The following is a 21,416-nucleotide window of genomic DNA, read 5'->3' on the forward strand; positions in this document are numbered from 1 at the left end:
CACATCAACCCCTATATCACTAGGTAGGTTGCAAACTGGCTCACTAATAGAACAAACAGTGTGAAAGTAGCTGACTTGAAGTCAGACTGCCAACCAGTCACAAGTGGAGTAGCACAGGGTTTGGTCCTGGGTTCTCTCCTGTTTGGTATCTACTTCTCTGAAGTCCAGGCCAACACGAACAGACTCTGGCTGACAAAGATTGCAGATGATTGCAAGTTGGGAGCTATTATTAACTTCCCAAGTGATGTCGACATCCTACGGAAAGGCCTCAATGACACCAATGACTGGTGTCAGAACCATGACCTTAAGCTCAATGCCAAAAAATGTGTTATCATCCGTCTTGGGAAAAACCCAGTTCCCTTGAATTAACACACTGATGGCAGTCCACTGAACACAGAAGGCATTATAAGAGATCTGGGAACACAGGTTGACAACTTCTGTTTTGACCACCATGTTGCCACTGTGAACAGAAAGTCCTTCTATGTGGCACATCTCATTACTAAGGGTTTAGCATTCAGGAAGAAAGAGGTCATTGTCTCCCTGTACTCTTCCCACATTAGGCCAGTCATTGAGTACTATGTCCTATTTGGCATGTACCTCATTAGACACCTGCAACAACTGAAGAGGTTGCAAAAGTACCACGCAAAGAGGATCCTAGGCCTTCAACACTTGACCTATATGGACCGACTCAAAAATATCCAACTATTCTCTGTCTCATATCGCCTACTTAGAGGTGATCTCTGCTTGACTTATAAAGCCATGTCTGAGCCAGCTCTTGTTAGACATGCTACATCTAAAGAAATCCTAATCCCTCTGCACCACACACTTCAGAGACCTCACCTTCATTACCACAATCAATAGAACGTACTGGAGGGACAGGTTCATAACCCAGAGACTGCCCATGTTATGGAATAGACCTCCCATACATGTCAAGCAGAGCACTTCACTGGACCTCTTCAAGAGAAATCTTGTTGAGTGTATATGGGAAATAGAAAATTCACCCCAGAGATCACTGCAGTGGCTTTACTTGACAGAGGCATTAGGAACTGAGGTTGGGTGGCACTATACCATGGTAATCCTATGAGCTTGACTTGTAAAGGCTCCAGGGCAATTAGCCTAGTACACATCTATGAACCTAAAAACCTATTACCTTTACTGTTTGTCTAAGCTTGATGCATTTATACATTGTAGCAAACACAAAGAAAATCACTGCGGTAAGCTGTGTTCAATAATAAAAACCAAAGTATGTCCAAAAAGAACACAGTTACGTATAATCACAAAATTTATTTACAGCAAAGCTTTTGAGTTTCCCCTTCCTCAGTGCTACAATAAAAACATTTCATGAATCAATTATATATTAAAAAACAATCAATCATGTGACACAGCCAACCAATAAAAACAACATTTCAATAAACAATTACAGAATCCCAACTCAATGTAATTGATGTTGCTTTTTAGTTGAAACAGGCTTCAAACTTACTGTGCTATTAATTCCTGGGTAAACATCTGCTTGTAATCATGTTATCCAACAATACTCTATATTCTCCAGTATGTTACTAATGTCACCCCCTCTCATGTTCTTCTTTATTGTCTTTATTATTCTAAATTTAAAAGTATGGTTATTAGTATTATTATTTATATGTCTTGCCAATGCATTGGTGGATACATCCCTTCTAATTTCTGATTTGTGTTCTATGATACAGTCCTTAAGTTTTCTACTGCTTTTACCTATATAAAATGAGAGACATTTAGTGCAAGTGGCCAAATAAACTATATAAGTTGTATTGCAGTTAGCATAGCAATCAAACTTATAGTTATATCTAGTGACTGGATGGATAAATTTAGTATCCAATATCACATCTTCACAACAAGTGCAATTATGACAGGGAATTGTACCTTTCCTATGAGTTGTAATACTGCTATTATTCTCATTGAGTCCAAATTCTTTATAGCATAATTTCTGCTTGAGGCTTCTTTCATTTTTATATGCAAAATATGGTCTTTCAGTTAGAATATTTTTAAGCTCAGGCATTGACAATAGTATATTCTAATTCTTTCATACTATGTTTTCTATTCCTCTAGATCTAGTATTATAAGTTGTGACATATCTAAGTTTTCGGTTCCTAGTATTACTATATGTCACTACTTGCCTACTATCACTAAAAAACGGAGCTGTTATATCCGATCTCTCTTCCATAACATTCTGTATTGAGGTGTTCATAATTCCCATATCATAGCCCCTATCTAAAAATTCTTGTTTAATCTCTTCCATTTGTTCAAGACAATTGTCTGCAACAGTATTCAACCTGCTAACCCTACAAAACTGACTTTTCAACATTTCTTTAAACGTGTGGGGGGCATGCATACTGCATCTATGCGTATACCTGTTGGTATGGACTGATTTCCTATGCACAGATGTTTGAAGCTTTCCATCAACTATGTACAAATCAATATCTAAAAATGCAATACTAATATCTGAGACATTCAATTTGAAGCGTAAAAAAATCTGTGGTTACTCCCAAGCATTCAACAAAACTTGTTAATCTTTCTAAAGTACCTTTCCATAAAAGAAAACAGTCACCAACAAATCTCTAATAAAATATTAAAAGTGAATCATGAAATTCATCTCCGTTGTTAACATGTTTAATTTCCCATTGATTTAATACAAGGTTTGCATACACATTGGCCATTGGAGTACCCATGGCCACCCCGGAAGTCTGCAAGTAGGGTTTATCATTAAACAAAAAGATATTATTTGAAAAAATAATATCTATTATTTCAAAAATTGTAGCTATTTTCTTAGCCATCATATCCGTATTACTATTCAAGAAATCACAAATATTTTCTAACCCATAATCATTCGGTATAACCGTGAATAATAAGTTTATGTCCAATGTTGCCATAATACATTTCTCATCCTTATTATTTTCAGTCGAGTTAAATAGCTGTTTCAAAAAATCACCTGAATCTTTTATTACACTCTTACATCTATACATATATTTCCTTAAAAGGTCTTGTACATATATTGATAAGGGCTCCGTAATCCATCCCCTTCCTGACAATATTGGTCTCATTGGGGGATCTATTAAGGATTTATGCATCTTTGGCAGCCCATAAATAATAGGCAACTTAGGACATAAAACAGTAAAGTATGTAAATTATTCCAGGGATATGTCACCCTGTAATTGCAAATTGTAAATGAACATATTCACACTAGAAATATATTTTTGTTTCATTAAAATCTATAATCTTAAAAGTATTTTCATCATTCAAAAATTGTTCCATTAAACTCACATAATGACTTTTATCAAATAGTACAATTGCCCCACCCTTGTCAGCTTGTTTGATAATCAAGTTTTTATCATTTGCAAGCCTTTCTAGGGATTTAATTTCCTTTTTGTTTAAATTGTAATATTTCCATTCATTTTTACCATTAAATAAGCCCCTTATCTCAATTTCACATAATTCTTGAAAAGCTGACAGGATAGAGCAATTATATGGAATAAAAGTGCTACTTTTTTTACACGCATTATTCGTGACAAACTGATTGTCTTTATATAACAATTTCAAACTTAAATTATGAACAAATAATTTCAAATCAGTAACCGCATCGACAATGTTGCCTGTACAGTTAGGTATAAATTATAAACCTTTGTTTAAAATAGCTCTGTCTGTATCAGTCAAAATATAACTGGAGAAATTAATAATATTACAGTTCTCATTTATTTGTGTACCATTTTGTTCTTCTGTAATGGGGTATCGTTCTTCTTCTTCATTACATCCAAACACTGTCTCGACCTCCCTCTCTTTGTCAATTTCTCTTCTACATTTATTTTGACCAGCAATTTTAACTGCACCGGTTTGAATAACTTTAAAAAAAGTGGCCAGACACTTTGTTTGTCCTACATTAGATGTACAACCACCATTCTCAGTCGTCGACTCTGATGACGCTATATCACTTCCTGTTTGTAAGCTAGCGGCATTCGGATTAGTGCTTTGCATAACCACTTCCTCATTTGGGCTTCCTGCAATAAATGATCCACTACTACCTTGCCCATCAATTCTAGTAGTGTTCGTCACCATGGTGCTGGAACGAGGAGTGTCAAAGGTCTCAAATGTATCTAGTTGATCCAAATTACCATTTTTCCTTTGTTTATTAATATTATTATTAGGGTGAGTTTTAAGTTTGGGCCAGACAAAAATCTGCCCCAACTTATAATCATTCATATCCCTTATAAGTTTCCATCTCTTTTGCATTTCCTGATTTTTATCAAACAATGACAGGCTCTCAACCATTTGTTGATAGTTCATAATAACATGATTGAATGAAATGTCAGAGACAATTCGATCTTCTAGAGTGTTAATTTCACTTAAAAGCTTATCTTCCAGATCCATGAAATACTCCGCTCCAATTTTTAGGTTCAGTTGTTGCCATTTCATTAGCAATTCAGAGTACGTGTTCCCGTAGCTGGGCATTTTCAGGACACACAGCCCTTGTGGACCTACACCTAATTCTAGGTATGCAGCAAAACTCAAACATTGCCATTGAAAGCACTTGTATGTTTGCACTTTCTTCTTCAATATTTCTATGCTTTTCCCCATCTCTTCCATTCCTCATGCATCAGTAGATATATTATTAGATGCTGGCATATCCACAAGACTTAACAGTGGGTTGTCAGTTTTCAGCAACATATTTCTCAATGAAGTTTCAGGGCCACAGACCGGCTGTTCATTAGTCAAACGAACTGAGGCGGCAGGCAACATTTAAATATATTAAACTAAATGTTGAGCTGTGCATATAGTTAGTGAGTAATGCCCTCAGTGAGAAACACACCAAAATTCCAGCAAACACAAAGAAAATCATTGTGGTAAGCTGTGTTCAATAATAAAAACCAAAGTATGTCCAAAAAAGGCACAGTTACGTATAATCACAAAATTTATTTACAGCATAGCTTTCGTGTTTCCCCTTCCTCAGTGCTACAATAAAAACATTTCATGAATCAATTATATATTAAAAAACAATCAATCATGTGACACAGCCAATCAATAAAAACAACATTTCAATAAACAATTATAGAATCCCAACTCAATGTAATTTATGTTGCTTTTTAGTTGAAACAGGCTTCAAACTTACTGTGCTTTTAATTCCTGGGTAAACATCTGCTTGTAATCTTGTTATACAGCAATACTCTATATTCTCCAGTATGTTATTAATGTCATCCCCTCTCATGTTCTTCTTTATTGTCTTTATTACTCTAAATTTAAAAGTATGGTTATTAGTATCATTATTTGAGAGGCTGTCATTGTTTGATAAAAATCAAGAAATGCAAAAGGGATAGAAACTTCTAAGGGATATGAATGATTATAAGTTGGGACAGATTTTTGTCTGCCCCAAACTTAAAACTCACCCTAATAATAATATTAATAAACTAAGGAACAATGGTAATTTGGATCAACTAGATACATTTGAGGCCGTTGATACTCCTCGTTCCAGCACCATGGTGACGAACACTACTAGAATTGATGGGCAGGATAGTAGTGGATAGTTTATTGCAGGAAGCTCAAATGAGGAAGCGGTTATGCAAAGCACTAATCCAAATGCTGCTAGCTTACAAACAGGAAAAGATATAGCGTCATCAGAGTCGACAACTGAGAATGGTGGTTGTACATCTAATGTAGGACAAACAAACTGTCTGGCCACCTTTTTAAAGTTATTCAAACTGCTGCAATTAACATTGCCAGTCAATATAAATGTAGAAGAGAAATCGACAACGAGAGGGAGGTCGAGACAGTGTTCAGATGTAATGAAGAGGAAAAATGAGAGCCCGTTACAGAAGAACAAAATGGTATGCAAATAAATGAAGACTGTATTATTAATTTCTCCAGGTATATTTTGACTGATACAGACAAAGCTACAGGTTTACAATTTATACTTAGCTGTACAGGCAACATTGTTGATGCGGTTACTGATTTGAAATTATTTGTTCATAATTTAAGTTTGAAATTGTTTTATAAAGACAATCAGTTTGTCACGAATAATGTGTATAAAAAAGTAGCACTTTTATTCCATATAATTGCCCTATCCTGTCAGCTTTTCAAGAATTATGTGAAATTGAGATTAGGGGCTTATTTAATAGTAAAAATGAATGGAAATATTACAATTTAAACAAAAAGGAAATTAAAGCACTAGAAAGGCTTGAAAATGATAAAAACTTGATTATCAAACAAGCTGACAAGGGTGGGGCAATTGTGCTATTTGATAAAAGTCATTATTTGAGTTTAATAGAACAATTTTTGAATGATGAAAATACTTTTAAGATTATAGATTTTAAAGAAACAAAAAAAAATATTTCTAGTGTGAATATGTTCATTTACAATTTGCAATTACAGGGTGACATATCCCTGGAAGAATTTACATACTTTACTGTTTCATGTCCTATGTTGCCTATTATTTATGGGCTACCAAAGATACATAAATCCTTAATAGATCCCCCAATGAGACCAATAGTGTCAGGAAGGGGATGGATTACGGAGCCCTTATCAATATATGTACAAGACCTTTAAAGCAAATATATGGATAGATGTAACAGTGTAATAAAAGATTCAGGTGTTTTTTTTGAAACAACTACTTAACTGAACTGAAAATAATAAGGATGAGAAATTTATTATGGCAACATTGGACATAAACTCGTTATTCACGGTTATACCGAATGATTATGGGTTATAAAATATTCGTGATTTCTTGAATAGTAATACAGATATGACGGGTAAGAAAATAGCTACCATTTGTGAAATAATAGCTTTTATTCTTTCAAATAATATCTTTTTGTTTAATGATAAATCCTACTTGCAGACTTCCGGGATGGCCATGTGTACTCCAGTGGCCAATGTTTATGCAAACCTTGTATTAAATCAATGGGAAACTAAACATGTTTACAAAGTAGATGAACTTTATGATTCACATTTAATATTTTATAAGAGATTTGTTGATGACTATTTTCTTTTATGGAAAGGTACTTTCGAAAGTTTAACAAGCTTTGTTGAATGCTTGGAAGTAACCACACATTTTTTACGCTTCAAATTGAATGTCTCAGATATTAGTATTGCATTTTTAGATATTAATTTGTACATAGTTGATGGAAAGCTTCAACCATCTGTGCATAGGAAATCAGTCCATGCCAATAGGTATACACATAGATGCAGTATGCATGTCCCCCACACATTTAAAGGAATTGTGAAAAGTCAGTTTTGTAGGGCTAGCAGGTTGAATACTGATGTGGACAAATGTCCTGAACAAATGGAAGAGGATAAACAAGAATTTTTAGATAGGGGTTATGCTATGGGAATTATGAACACCTCAATACAGAATGTTATGGAAGAGAGATCGGACATAACAGCTCCATTTTCTAGTGATAGAAGGCAAGTAGTGACATATAGTAATAATAGGAACTGAAGACTTAGATATGTCCCAACCTATAATACTAGATCTAGAGGAATAGAAAACACAGTACGGAAGAATTGGAATATACTTTGTCAATGCCTGAGCTTAAAAATATTCTAACTGAAAGACCATACTTTGCATACAAAAATGAAAGAAGCCTCAAGCAGAAATTATGCTATAAATATTTTGGACCCAATGAGAATAATAGCAGTATTACAACTAATAGGAAAGGTACAATTCCCTGTCATAATTGTAGTTGTTGTGAAGATGTGACATCAGATACTAAATTTATTCATCCAGTCACTAGATATAACTATAAGTTTGATTGCTATGCTAACTGCAATACAACTTATATAGTTTATTTGGTCACTTGCACTAAATGTCTCTCGTTTTATGTAGGTAAAAGCAGTAGAAAACTAAAGGACCGTATCATAGAACACAAATCAGAAATTAGAAGGGAAGTATCCAACAATGCATTGCAAAACATATAAATAATAATACTAATAACCATAGTTTTAAATTTAGAGTAATAATGACAATAAAGAACATGAGAGGGGTGACATTAACAACATACTGGAGAATATAAAGTATTGTTGGATAATAAGATTACAAGCAGATGTTTACCCAGGACTTAATAGCACAGTCAGTGTGAAGCCTGTTTTAACTAAAAAGCAACATAAATTACATTGAGTTGGGATTCTATAATTATTTATTGAAATGTTGCTTTTATTGTTTGGCTGTGTCACATGATTGATTGTTTTTTAATATATAATTGATTCATGGAATGTTTTTATTGTAGCACTGAGGAAGAGGAAACCCGAAAGCTTTGTTGTAAATACATTTTGTGATTATACGTAACTGTGTTCTTTTTGGACATACATTTATACATTGTGCCATAGACAGAGATGTGTGACAGCTTGGATTTCTTCACTTAGTACTATCCAGAGTGTTGAGTAAAGCACACCAATGCCAGTATCAATTGTGCTATCGATGGCATTCCAAATTAAATTTGTCATTGTTTGCCTTTGGAAGTGAACTGCCATTTACTGCTACTGGTTGCTACCAGTCAACATAACACAATGCCAACTGACATGCAAATGATCAAGGGAAAAAATAAATACACATTTTGAAATGTGTACTTTAAATGTACATTTCTGACGTTTCCTTAACTTTGTTACTTTGCAACAACTTGAACCATCAAACCATGGTATTAAGAACAATCATTTAAGATAATTTCCCATATTTGCCACAGGCAGTAAAAGTGTTTAGATGTACTCAAAATGTGACATTGTATCAAGTCATATTGAAAGTGCAAAAGAAACATGTTATGAAAGTTGTCTTTTCTCATTTCCCAGAAAATATCTGGATGATTGGAATATTCACGGCAGTTAGTATACCCATGTTATCACACAACAGTAAACAAAGACTGCATACAATGCACGGATATTCCTTTCTTTATTTTTGGTGCCTCATTTCCTTATCTATGCTTTTCTGACAGCAATACTATCTGAATGTTATTACAATATGATATCTGTATCAATCTTTAATATACTTCCTTGAATATGCACAACATTTCTTAGTATAAGGCAGTAACTGTGATCATTAAAACAACAACATTTGAATCTTAGGAACATTGCTCTTTTAACTCAATGTACTTTCAGACCTTTTGATAAGTCTCTTCTCCCTGACACATCCTCAGTAAGTGTGCATCAAAGAGAGGAGGCTGTGAAACACTGATTGTTCCTACAGGTAAACTAATCAAAAACACCTGCAAGCCATTAGCAAGTAACACTTCTCAATGCTCATCCTTGCAGTGCTTGAGCATGTGTATGTAATCATGTAGCTCCTTACACCATGTTTATCTTCCCTGTTCTTAGTGCAGAGTGTGGTATTTAGGAATGCTAATGATTTAAGACCTCATTTGCAAACTCACTGAGCTCAGATAGCTGACCCTGCACTATGTAAAGGTAATCATGTAGCTAATGTATTTCTAGACATACTGAACTCCGTAGCCCCTCTTTGTACTATTAGAGTTAAATCTTTCAGTTCCCCCTAGCTTTAGAGTCAGGCCACATGCATTCTTATGCAAAAAAGAGACAATGGCTGGAAGCTCTGGGCCAAATCAAAATCCCAGTCTCACCAAAAGACACATCAATAAAGACAAAAAAAGAAGGAAATGTATTATGAATCTCTAGCGTCGCAAAATAGTAATCCAAATCAGTTCTGGAACTCAATTAACCAAATACTGCACCCCAGAAATCCTTTAGCAACTAACTTCTGACCAAAATAATTACCCCCAAGAAACTGCATCCATATTTAACTCCTACTTCATAGATACAATCAGTAACCTCATGCAGTCCTCTGATAACACTAACCCCCTGACCCCTCCATCCCTCAACAACATAATGATGCATTCTCTCTAAAATTGATACCTACCAGCTACATAAAATATTACTATACAAGCTCAAACCTTGCTCCACATCAGCTGATAACCTACCTCCACTTGTCATTAAGACAGCAGCTGACTCAATAGCATAACTTATTTCCATCAGGATTAACTGATCCATAGAAGCATCAACAGTACCCTTTATTTGCAAGAAAATTTATACACTACCCATAAACAAAGGAGCAACTCTATGAAACTCTCAAACTACAGGCCTATTGCTATACTGTCCCTCCTCCCTAGAATACTGAAGACATGTGTACATAAACAAATTCTGGACTAGCTAATCCAACAAAACCTATTAACCCACACCCAACATGGATTCTGCCCAAACCACAGCACCACAACAGCCCTGATTTCCTTCACCAACCAAATTTCACTAGCCAGAGATAACAAAAAATGGTCTTCTATCAACCTGTACTCCCTCCTGGTTTCCAAGCCACCTATCCAACAAGCAGCAAACAGTAAAATGGCTCTCCTCATTATCTCCCTCACTACCCATCAAGATGGGTATCCCACAGTGTCAATACTCGGTCCTGCTCTGTTCAATATTTTCACAAATCACCTAAGCACACCCTGCATTCAGTCATACCTTACTTATTTATTGCATTTGATTACTGGGAAAGTCCATTAGGCCTAAAGAGTCCATCTTCAGTGGCAGACCAATGAGATCAGCTCCAACAAGAGCAAAATACAGAAAATATTAAACATTAATTGGTACAACAGTAGATACAGTGTTACAGATAGTGATTGCAGTGATATATATATATATATATATATATATATATATATATATATATATATATACAGAATATATACATACAATAAGTAATTTTGTTGGTTGGCAGATTAATTCAATCAGAGAAGTATAAACAGAGATGTATTAATCATTATTGTACCAGTATCAACAAGTGATACAAGTAATAATTATGGAGAAAATATCATCAGTAGCAAAAAGTATAGAAGTTATGTCATCATTTAAGGAGAAGGAGATTAGGTTGCAGAGCAAGTACATAGCCATGAAGAGTTGAGATGATTTTTCAGTATTTTTTGAAGTGATGGTGTTGCCATTGTTATTTATAGACATGGAAGTGAGTTACATTCCTTGGCGATGATGAAGGAACAGAGGGGTTGACCAGCAGGTAAGGTGAGCATTTCTACTTTTAAAAGTAGATGCTTTTCAGATCTTTGTTGCCTGCTGGGTTGATATTAGATGAGTAGTGTTGAGAGAGCAGGACAATCTGTGGGTCTGTAGATTACTTTGTGCACTGTAGTTAGTTGGGTTAATGAGAGATGGTGGGAGAGTTCCAGCCAGCCTAATTATTTCAGTGAGCTACAGTGGTGAGCTGAGAATGTGGCCTTGATGGCAAATTTGGCTATTCTGTTGTAAAATATTCCAAATTTGGAATTTTGCAGAATTTTGGATACCAGTGAGGAGAGGAGTGCCATAAAGGAGAGAAGGTAATTAAAACGTAGTTGCAAGGGTTTGTCTACTAGAGAGGCTAAGAAAGTGTTGGTGCCTGTAGTGCATGCCAAGCTTTTGGTGTGTTTTTATGATGTTATTGTTTATGTGTAGGTCAACGTTAAGGTTTTCATCTATAATAATGCCTAGTAGTTTAGTGTGTGGGACAATGTCTATAGTGCTATTGTCTTAGGTTTATATAGTGGAGAGTTTTTTTATCAAGCGGAGTGGTTTTCTTAGAGGTAAAAAGTACTAGTTTATGGGGTTTTTTTGGATTTAGAGCAAGATGATTGTTAGGCATCCAAGATTCAGTACAGGTGTGGGCATTATGGGTGATTTACTAAAGTTCAGAGCTGAAATTTGCAGTGCATAATATTATAGAGTCGTTAGCATACTGGATGACTGAGCATTGTGGGACAGTGGAGTGAAAGTTGTTAATAAAGATGCTAAATAAGAGAAAACTAATTATGGAGCCTTGGGGTATCCCTGTGGAAGTATTGAGGAAAGGGGAGTAAGATTGCTGCCATTTGGTAGATTGCTGCCTATTGGATAGATATCTATAGAACCACTGTAGGGTAGGTGGGGAAATGTGGAGGGTGGATAGTTTGGAGAAGAGGATGGTGTGGGAAAGGATATCAAAAGCTTTGGAGAGGTCCTGGAAAAGAGAAGCAATTATTTTTACAGAATCCTGTACCCAGTTGACTGTATTTAGGAAGGAGAGGAGGGCAGTAGTGGAGCTGTGTCCTGGTCTGAAACCATGTTGAGTGGGTGATAGAATTTGGTTTTCAAGCATATGTTTGTGGAGTTGGGCATGGATGCATTTTCCAGTATTTTAGATAGGGGTGAGCAAATTGGTATGGGCTGAAAGTTTGTCATGTCTGTGTTAGTGCTGCCTTTGTGTAAGGGGAGAATGTATGCTTTAGTCCAGATGTATGAGACTAGGGATTTTTTAATTGATATGTTAATGAGTATGCTGATGAGATAAGCTACAGAGTTTGCAGGTAGCTGCAGGAAGTGTACATATAGATTGTTAGGGGCCAGAGTACAGAGTTTTCACTTAAATAAACATTTTTTTATTGTGGTGCTGGGTATGGGGTAGAATTTTAGGTTGGAGTCAAGTGTAGGATTGTCTTCTGGTATGATTTGGTCATCAGTTGTCTTGGTGGTGGTGATGCTAACTGTAGGAAAGGTGGTGGTTAGGTTATCTATGGTGTCAATGAAGTAGGAATTGAAGCATGTGGCAGGTTTGGCTGGGGTTTTCCTGGGTCAGTGGATGGGTTGCTTTGAGAACCTGGGTGTAATAGTTGGTTAATGGAGGACCAGAATGTTTTAGGATTATCTTTAGGTTGGCCTTGTAGATGGAGGTAGTGGTCTGTTTTATCTCTAGTTATTAGTCATTTTGCCTGATTGCAGAGTTGCTAGTATTATAGTAGAGTTGAGGGGTCATTGTTGTTCTGCCATGATTTCTAGATTTTATCCCTTGTGGAAATTACATCTTTGGTGGAATTTCAGAGTCAGCTTGCATGGTTATGTTTTATCTGTTTTTGGTGGCTATTTATGATGCCTAGGAATGTTGAGTTAAATAATTTAATAGCCTCATTAACTGGCAGGGATTTGATGGGGGTGCCCAATTTACTTTAGCTAAGGTTTCATTAAATATGGATGGTTGGAACTTAGTCAAAATTCTGGTTGGCTTGTTTTGGTGTTGGCCTGGGTTGGGGAAGATTTACCTAGGATATATGCTGGGTGGTGGTTGCTAATGGTATTAGGTAGTATGCCTGCAGGGTGATATTGTTAGTATTGGACACTAATATCCAGTCTATTATGGAGTCCCAGATGTTATTTTTGTGGGGCCTGGTGACATATTGAATTAATTGGGAGAAGTAAAGATCTATGCTTTTTGAGGAGTTCTTTTGGGCAGTTTCTAGACAATCAATGCTTATATCACCTTGGATGATGGTTTCATTATGTTTTGGGATGTCCAGGAAAAATGTTTTCTAATATTTATATGCTGTTTCTTGGAGGAATATACAGAACAATTATGCAAATGTTTTTATGATTGCTAAGTTTTAATATAGAGATTAGTACTTCTTACTACTTATACAATATGCTGATGACATCACAGTTATATCTATCTCTGATAACCTCTCTGATCTGCTCACCCTTACTCAGAACTCATTCAAGTCTCTTGAAAGTTGGCTCTCCAATAACCAATACTTAATCCCAAAAAGACCAAACTTCTATTATTCCTTCCTAAATCTCTAACCCACCTTAAATCCACATTCTCCATTTCATCCTTTAACAATATTACCATCGTGGTTGAAACAAACACTAAGCTCCTTGGTGTCTTAATAGATGACCAACTTAAATTTAATCTTCATGTACTAAACTATATTAATAAAATGCACCAAAAACAAGGCCCACTGTACAGAAACAAAAAAAAAATCCTAACTAATGATTCATGTCACTTGCTTTCCTATGCCTACCATCTCCCAAGCCTCCTATATAACTCACAAATCCTAACTAACCTGCAGTCATCTCTTTGTCTATGCTCAAGACCACCTACAATAAATTTGCCAGATTTGCCACCAACTTAACATCCAAATCACATCACTGTCTTTGTCGTACAACTTTAAACTGGTTAGAATTCCCTCAACAATTTATGTTCTCTCAATTACTGCTCATTAACGCCATCCTCTATAAGACTGCTTTCTGCATAGGGATATCCTCTCTTGTTTCTTTCTATACTCCCCCCAGAACCCTTAGATCTTCAGACCAAAACCTTTTAGACATTTATAAACCAAAGAGATCTATCAGCAAAAATCTCTATTGTTACGTTCCTTCCCTCTCCTGGAACAACCTTCCACTGTCAATCAGAACAATAACCCATCCTAGAGAATTTAAGCATACCCTTAAAGATTTCCTAATAAACTCCTGGACATGCCACTGTAAACATCCGCCCTGACCGTCTTAACAAAATTTTCCCCTGTTATGCTTCCTCTCCACCTCACTAATACCTGTCTTCTTTATCTCATCACTCTTAACTTCCTCAAACCTTCATCCCTTAGCTCTTCTCTCTCCTGATCTCTGAACTATTTTACTCTGGACTGCATCTCCTAGCATATCCTATATTTATTAACCCCTCCTGATGTTTAGTATGTTAATCTACTGATTCCTTCTTTATAGTAGACAAAATAGTATATTGAAGAGTAGGATAAACTTCTTTTCCTCTTGCTCCGTATATTGTCTCTACAACCAGAAATGTTGAGTGCTTTTACCATCAGTTGTCTGTCTCTATAACAATTATCTTGTCAAAAGTATTATAATTTACATTTTCTGTTCTGTGTTAAAATGTATCAACAGAAAAACTGTATATCCTTCTGATGTACCTCATAGGACATTCTCTCATGAGCTCTTTTATCTGTCAACAACTCTAACTTATGTGCACAAATGTTTCTTTGACTACAGTGTGTAACTTATGTGTTTGTTTGTGGAGATGTTCTCTCTCCAGGCCTCTGCTGAAAAAGGGCTGGGCTTGAGCTCAGTTGAACTATCCTGTTCAATAAATGTCAACTACATAAATAAGTAAATTGTAGGTGGAGACTGTTTGGATCTAGAGATGTTGATACTGCTAAATACACAAGCATTTGAAGATTTGTCTACTTTCTAAACTGCTTTCTTTTCAAGGTATGTTGCTATTTATTATGAAATGATTTAAGTGTAATAGTAAGGATGACTTGCATTGTCTACTATGAACCAGTTTTTTATCTGTCTGCTTTTTTTATCCTTTACTGATGGCATAGCCCATCTATATCATTTATTTGTCTGTATTACAAAGTATAGTAAATAATGCTACCTGACATAATTGTTATGTTTTATTTTCTTGGGATTTGAACACTTATTGTAGAAGAGTGTGCTAAAATTTTGTAGCAATGTCAGGTATTTCTACATATGTAGCCGAAATAATATCTTACATTTGTGATATCTACCTGGCTGTCCCCCATACCAGTGGATATGACATTGTTATATTTTCTCCATTTTTACTTGTACATTGTTCATAGGTTCATAGGTAGGTACAAGGCTATCTGCCCAAGGGCATTTATAAGCCTAGCCAGAGTGTGTCGGCTTTCGCCGCCCTATTGGTTAATTAACTGATCCTCTGTCAAGCAGAGCCAATGAAGTGATCCCAGGTGTGTACTTTCTGTTACCCATCCACTCGTCAAGGTTTCTCTTGAAGAATGTTAGTGAGGGGCTCTGCCTAATGTAGTTTGGAATTTTGTTCCAAAGCATGGTGAGTCTCTGTGACAGGAATCTATCCCTCCAGCATGTTCTATTTATTGTTGTGGTGAGGTTTAGCTCACTAGAGCACGTGGCTCGCAGTGACTTGGATTTCTTTAGGTGGAGCATGCCCATCAATTCTGAGTTGGACATGGCTTTGTAAGTCAGGCAGAGATCACCTCTGAGTAAGAGATATGCCACTGAGTACAGCCAGAGTTTTTTCTGTCGTGCTGCATAGGACATATGTTTGAGGCCATTAACCCTCTTAGTGAGGTACTTTTGTGGTCTTTCCAGCTACTGGAAGTGTATTGTGAGGTACATCCCAAATGGGGCATTGTTTTCTATGATGGGTTTAATGAGTGATGAGTAGAGGGGCACTATAACCTCTTTATTTCTAGATGCGAACCCTTTAGTAATTAGATGGGCCACATAGAAGGATTTCCTAACTACTTTGGCAATATTATTGTCAAAGGAGAGATTACTATCTACCTGGGTCCCCAGAGCTCTTATTACTTCTTCTGTATTAAGGGGGCTGCCATCTATGTGGTAATTCATGGGTGTTTCGTTTTTCCCAAACGGGATGACTATGCATTTGTGGACAACATGTGCACTGTTGTCCACATTACAGAAATGTTGTATTTGTTGTTATTTTAATAATATATGTTTTGGGGGGGGTTTGCCTTAATTTGTGTGTAGTCATAGGGAGTATTACCTTTTAAATTATTGTCTATGTGATGGATGCATACATTCATGCATAATTGAGTTTACAACCATCCCGTCAGTGTATTATAAATTTAACTTTGTGTCTTTTTGTTTTATCTCACACAGGAATATGTCACCCACGAAGAAATCTGTACCCTGCACACCAGCATTTACTGAGATAGAAAACTAGGTCATTATCCAGGCCTTAAGTCACCATGGAGCTTTCATTTAAGGAAGAAGAAGAGGTGACTAATTTGCCCTAGACAGAATATAGCTGCAGGTTGTCAATGACATCAGTGCTGTTGGAAGAAATGAGAAGTTACTCCCAGATATGATTCAGGACAAGTAGGGTGGCTGCGGTTGCCTGGGAACAAGTCACTAAGTGAGGTGATTCTACTACCAAACCACCACTAACTGAAACAGAAGACATAGGAATTTCTGTCCATTGTCATAGATCCAGATAGCTCTGCAGAGGGGTTACAGAGAATCCTTAATGTTGGTGGTGATGTGGACAACAGATCCAGAGAGCTTCAGGTATGCAAAATAAAAATAATTGTTAAGTCTCACTGTAAATACCTTTATATACCTATATCTTATATGTCTGATATATCCAGAGCTAGTGATAAGTGTGAGATGACACAGTAAAAGATAGGGTGTTTGGGAGGGGAGGAAATTCAACTGGTCAGTAGGTTTTTGCATGAGGTCAATTTTAATCTGCACATATAAAGGGAACTGTTCTCTGTTTCTTGTTTTGTTTACATTATGATACTTATCAGCATTCTTTCCTTTCCTTCCTTTTATGCAAGGATATCTGGATTGCAGTCTGCAAGACCACCTTCAAATGGTAATTGCACATTTTTGTATTGTTATTGGTGAATATAAGGCAGATTTAGGTCTATCTGAGGAGTAATATTTGTATTGCTTTAGCATCTATTATAGTTTAACACACCTTTCATATAACAAAAAGTTTTGAACAATTTCATTCCATATTTCTCTTTCTTGTGTTTATCGCTTGTTATCATAGGTGATCCTGACAGCTGCATTGTTGAACTCTTACCCCCCAATGTGAGAGTATTGGTTGCCTCTGATTATGATGGCGGTGATGAAGAGGCACTGTTTAGGGGTTGCTGAGGGTCTGTCTGACACTGAGGTTATGGCTTCCATGTCCTCTGGCCATACTGTGGATGCAGCCAGTATACTTATGCATGCCCATAACATGGATAACTCTGATATCGGACAAGTTGAGACTGACACAGTTGATCAGGGTATTGTGGTTACTCAGCTGCATAGCTGGTTGATTCTCCCCATAGTTATCGTGAGGATGAAATGCCACATAGGAGGGTTGGTAGAGCCGGTCAGAGAAGGCCTCCTGTTCACCTTCCTTCTGATGCTGATGTGTCATTAGGAGCCACTAGACATATGTGTAGGGCCATAATGCAGGAACAAGTACATTCAGGCAGGACCATGTAATAGATTGTGCAAGTGATAAACATTATGCATTCTTATGTGCAGGACTCCCTGAACTGTGTGGGCAACTCCTTGTACAGGATGAATGACACACTGCAGCAGGCATTGTCTGTGATGAGATGTCTGCTATGGAAGAGTGGGCATCCCATTGCTGGCGAGCCACTAGATCTTCTGGTATTAGCAGATATGTCAGTGCCAGATCACACTGCTATAGTGACACTACTTCCACTGCTCCATCAGTGATTGCAGTGTCCATACCCTGACATGGTTGACCATCTTGGATGTAGTCAGGGGAAGAGCTTATCAAGCAGAAATCACTCACATTCAGGTAACACCCTAACATCTAGCAAAGGATCATGGAAGTAGCAGTGCATCTCCTGGCAGAGGTAGTTCTCATGTTCAGGGGTGATTATGCTGAACTGAGTACTCAGCCATGCATGGCTCACACCTATCTGAGATGCCAGGATGTAGTGCCAGCACAGTGCTTGACTATATTCATACTGACACACACACATTGAAAAAATCCCTTGCTCACACCTCCTCAAACACATGCAAGCTATCTAATCAATACTGCTGAGTTCTATATATCTGTTGTTACTGGTCCTAACCACTGTATACTTTAATAGACATACATTTCTTACATGCCCAGACTCACTTATTTGACGTCAGCCGTGTCCTTCTGCCACTCTTTCCACCACCCAGTGCAAATGATGATGACTGTGCCCTGCGGTTTGCACATGTCTCTGTGACTCAGGATTACATATATATTTAATGCACACAGTGGATAGCTACTGCTTGCTTACTCACAAGCATGTATTTATCAACATGTATTGCAGAAGAAAAGTTTTTGATTTGTTGTTCCTACTCATTTGTGAATGATTGTTTATATAACTGTTGAAGTTCATTGTAATTCAGTTAGTATTGTAAGTAAATCAGTCAGACCCAGTTGGTGCTTCAGTCATGCATCTTGATATACTTGTGCAAATGAGGGTATAATTGACCTGCTCCACGTTTTACAGACAGTGGTCAAGTGAAATGCTTGCTACACAGTACTGGATAGAAAACATAACTGCATATTGCAAACATCAGTCATATCAGCTACTATTGACATAAGTGTACACCACAGACATATTATCTGCTTAAGGTCATATACATATTTTCATATGTATCCTGCTATGTGACCTTTTTAATTTCATTACAGATTCCACAATAATCTTGTCATTACTGCAAGTACAAATTGCATCCTTGGGGGTTATCACTGTCTGATGCTATCAGAACACAGCCATTGCATGCTTAAGTAAAGGTTGTGGAGTTTGCCAGGCAACAGTTTTCTTATTTGTTTGTACATGGGATCTTAGGCTTTGACCTATGTAGTGAGTATGTGTGATATCTTTGTCTCTTACTCAGAGCCAAGGCATGCTGAGCATGCTTGTGTCTGCCAGCACCATCTGCAGCTGGTGTTTCTCCTTTAGATTACTTATCTGTATCTGCTACTGCTACAAGTCCTGCCTCTTGTCCTTGAAGCTGTTTCCTGAGAATTATATTGTGTAACATGGCACTGATTCTAACTATTTGGCCAGAGGTGTCTGCGCCGTACTGCAGTGCACCTCCTGATGTGTCTAGATGCCAGAACTCTGATTTGAGCAATCCAAATACACGTTCTATGACACTCCTAGTTTGGGCATGTGCCTCATTGTATCTTTGCTCAGGAGGGTTTTTTTGGGTTTCTCATGTATGTCATGAGCATGGGCTCCCTTGCATGACTGACTTCTCCCATTAGATGCCTTGTGGAAAGTCATCCCTAGGAAATCTTGTGTACAGCTCACAGATGTGCTATATGTGTGATTTGAAAAGAAAAACTTTTTGGGCTACCTGCAAAACTGCTGTAGACAATCCCTTAGATGTTACAGACAGCCTGACAGGTTACAGAGTAGTATCCTTTTCTGTTGATGCACATCCTTTCATGTGCACTGGTTGCCACTTGTATTTCTATCTTTGTGCAATATATGGCCTCCATCTTGTCAGGGAAGTGTGCTATTGTATAAAATTTCTGAGTGGTTCTTGCTCTCCCCTACAGAGTGTGCAGGAAACAGATGTGATCCCTTGCATATTTGAACATTGCATTTAAAAACCTGATGTAATATTCTAAAAGCTGATGCCTGTGACACCTTTAATATATTCCTGTGGGTCCCTGGAAAGTACCAATAGTTATTATATGTAATGCTACACATACCTTTGTTTCCACTGGGATGAGTACTCCACAATTTCATAGGGGCCTGAGGTGGGGCTGACAGACGTTGCATAGCTCCTCCCGTGCTTTCCTGTCCACCCTATATTGCTCAGCACTATCTTTGCCATTCATTCCATGATAAGTCAAATGGGGTCTAAACACCCTTCTTCTTTTTCCCAAAGGTCGGGCAGCAGCTTGATTTAAAGCCTGTGGCACATACAGTATAATGATACACCAGCAACCCCTAGCATGTTTTGTTTCAAGGTGTAATCTAATTGTGCCTGTATTCCAAAGAGTTTTGGAGTTCAGGGCAAAAGTGAGCATTGAGTGTACAAGATGTTTTGCTGCTCTGCATGACATGTAAAGCCATTTAATGAATACCAAATAGCATACTATATCATGTTGGTGGCACACCATTTAGTGTATTTGTTAATAAATCTGGCCCCAAGTACATCGAAGCAAAATAAAGGAACTGTCTAACAAAATCTTTGTTGTCCGTGCTGTAAGCATTGACCTTCTCCAGGTAATTAACTTAGATGTCTGCAATCAAATATGTGTTATACCTTTTCCTATAAATCCATTTTGTAAAGACAGAAACTAACAGCAACATTAATTTATTTTATGATTTGGCTATTTATGATTAAATTACTGATTTCATCTTTCTATCTGATCATAATATCTCACAAATTCTTTCTTGCTACTAAACTTATCATCATACCCCATTTATATCACTGTTGGTTCCTCTTAGTTTTCTACATATCACCTTCAATACTTGCAACCACAAATCCAGTGTTTTTAATTTTTCAGTATGTCTGTGCATTTGCCTTACTGTAATTTTTGTTGCACTCATTTTTCTATGATATCTAATGTCTGTGCTTACTTGCTCATACTTATATATAAGTCTTGAATAATAAAAAACACAAACTGCTTATAACTAAATTATTAACTTGAATATACTGATTTAATTGCTGTTGAGTGTTTCTTCCTATGCATCTTCTGAAGAGGGGCACTTTGGTGTCAGTAATATTTTATCAGTTATCAAATGACAATAAGATAGATAGGTTAAAATAAATAAATAAATAAGCAAACAAATAATACTTAAGGAGGCCATTTGGTAATCTGTTTCATGCTTCCAACCCCCGCTCTGCAACTTTCTTGACCACCCTGTATGTATCATTTATTTATTTATTTTATTTATTTAATTTTTATTATTTTTATTTTATTTATTTAAGTTTGATGACCAGGGAAGTGTACTGGGCCAAGAAGACCCCATTATCAGTGGAGGCCCGTGGAGAAAAGCTCCACAATAATTGCAAGTTATATTTCATATATTACAAAAGGACATAGTTCATACAGCTAATTAAACATTTACAGATAAGCTCCATGAAATTTG

This window comes from Protopterus annectens, chromosome 5.part0 (genome assembly GCF_019279795.1).
Source record: "Protopterus annectens isolate FY-2018-M chromosome 5.part0, PAN1.0, whole genome shotgun sequence".
Taxonomy (NCBI): domain Eukaryota; kingdom Metazoa; phylum Chordata; order Ceratodontiformes; family Protopteridae; genus Protopterus; species Protopterus annectens.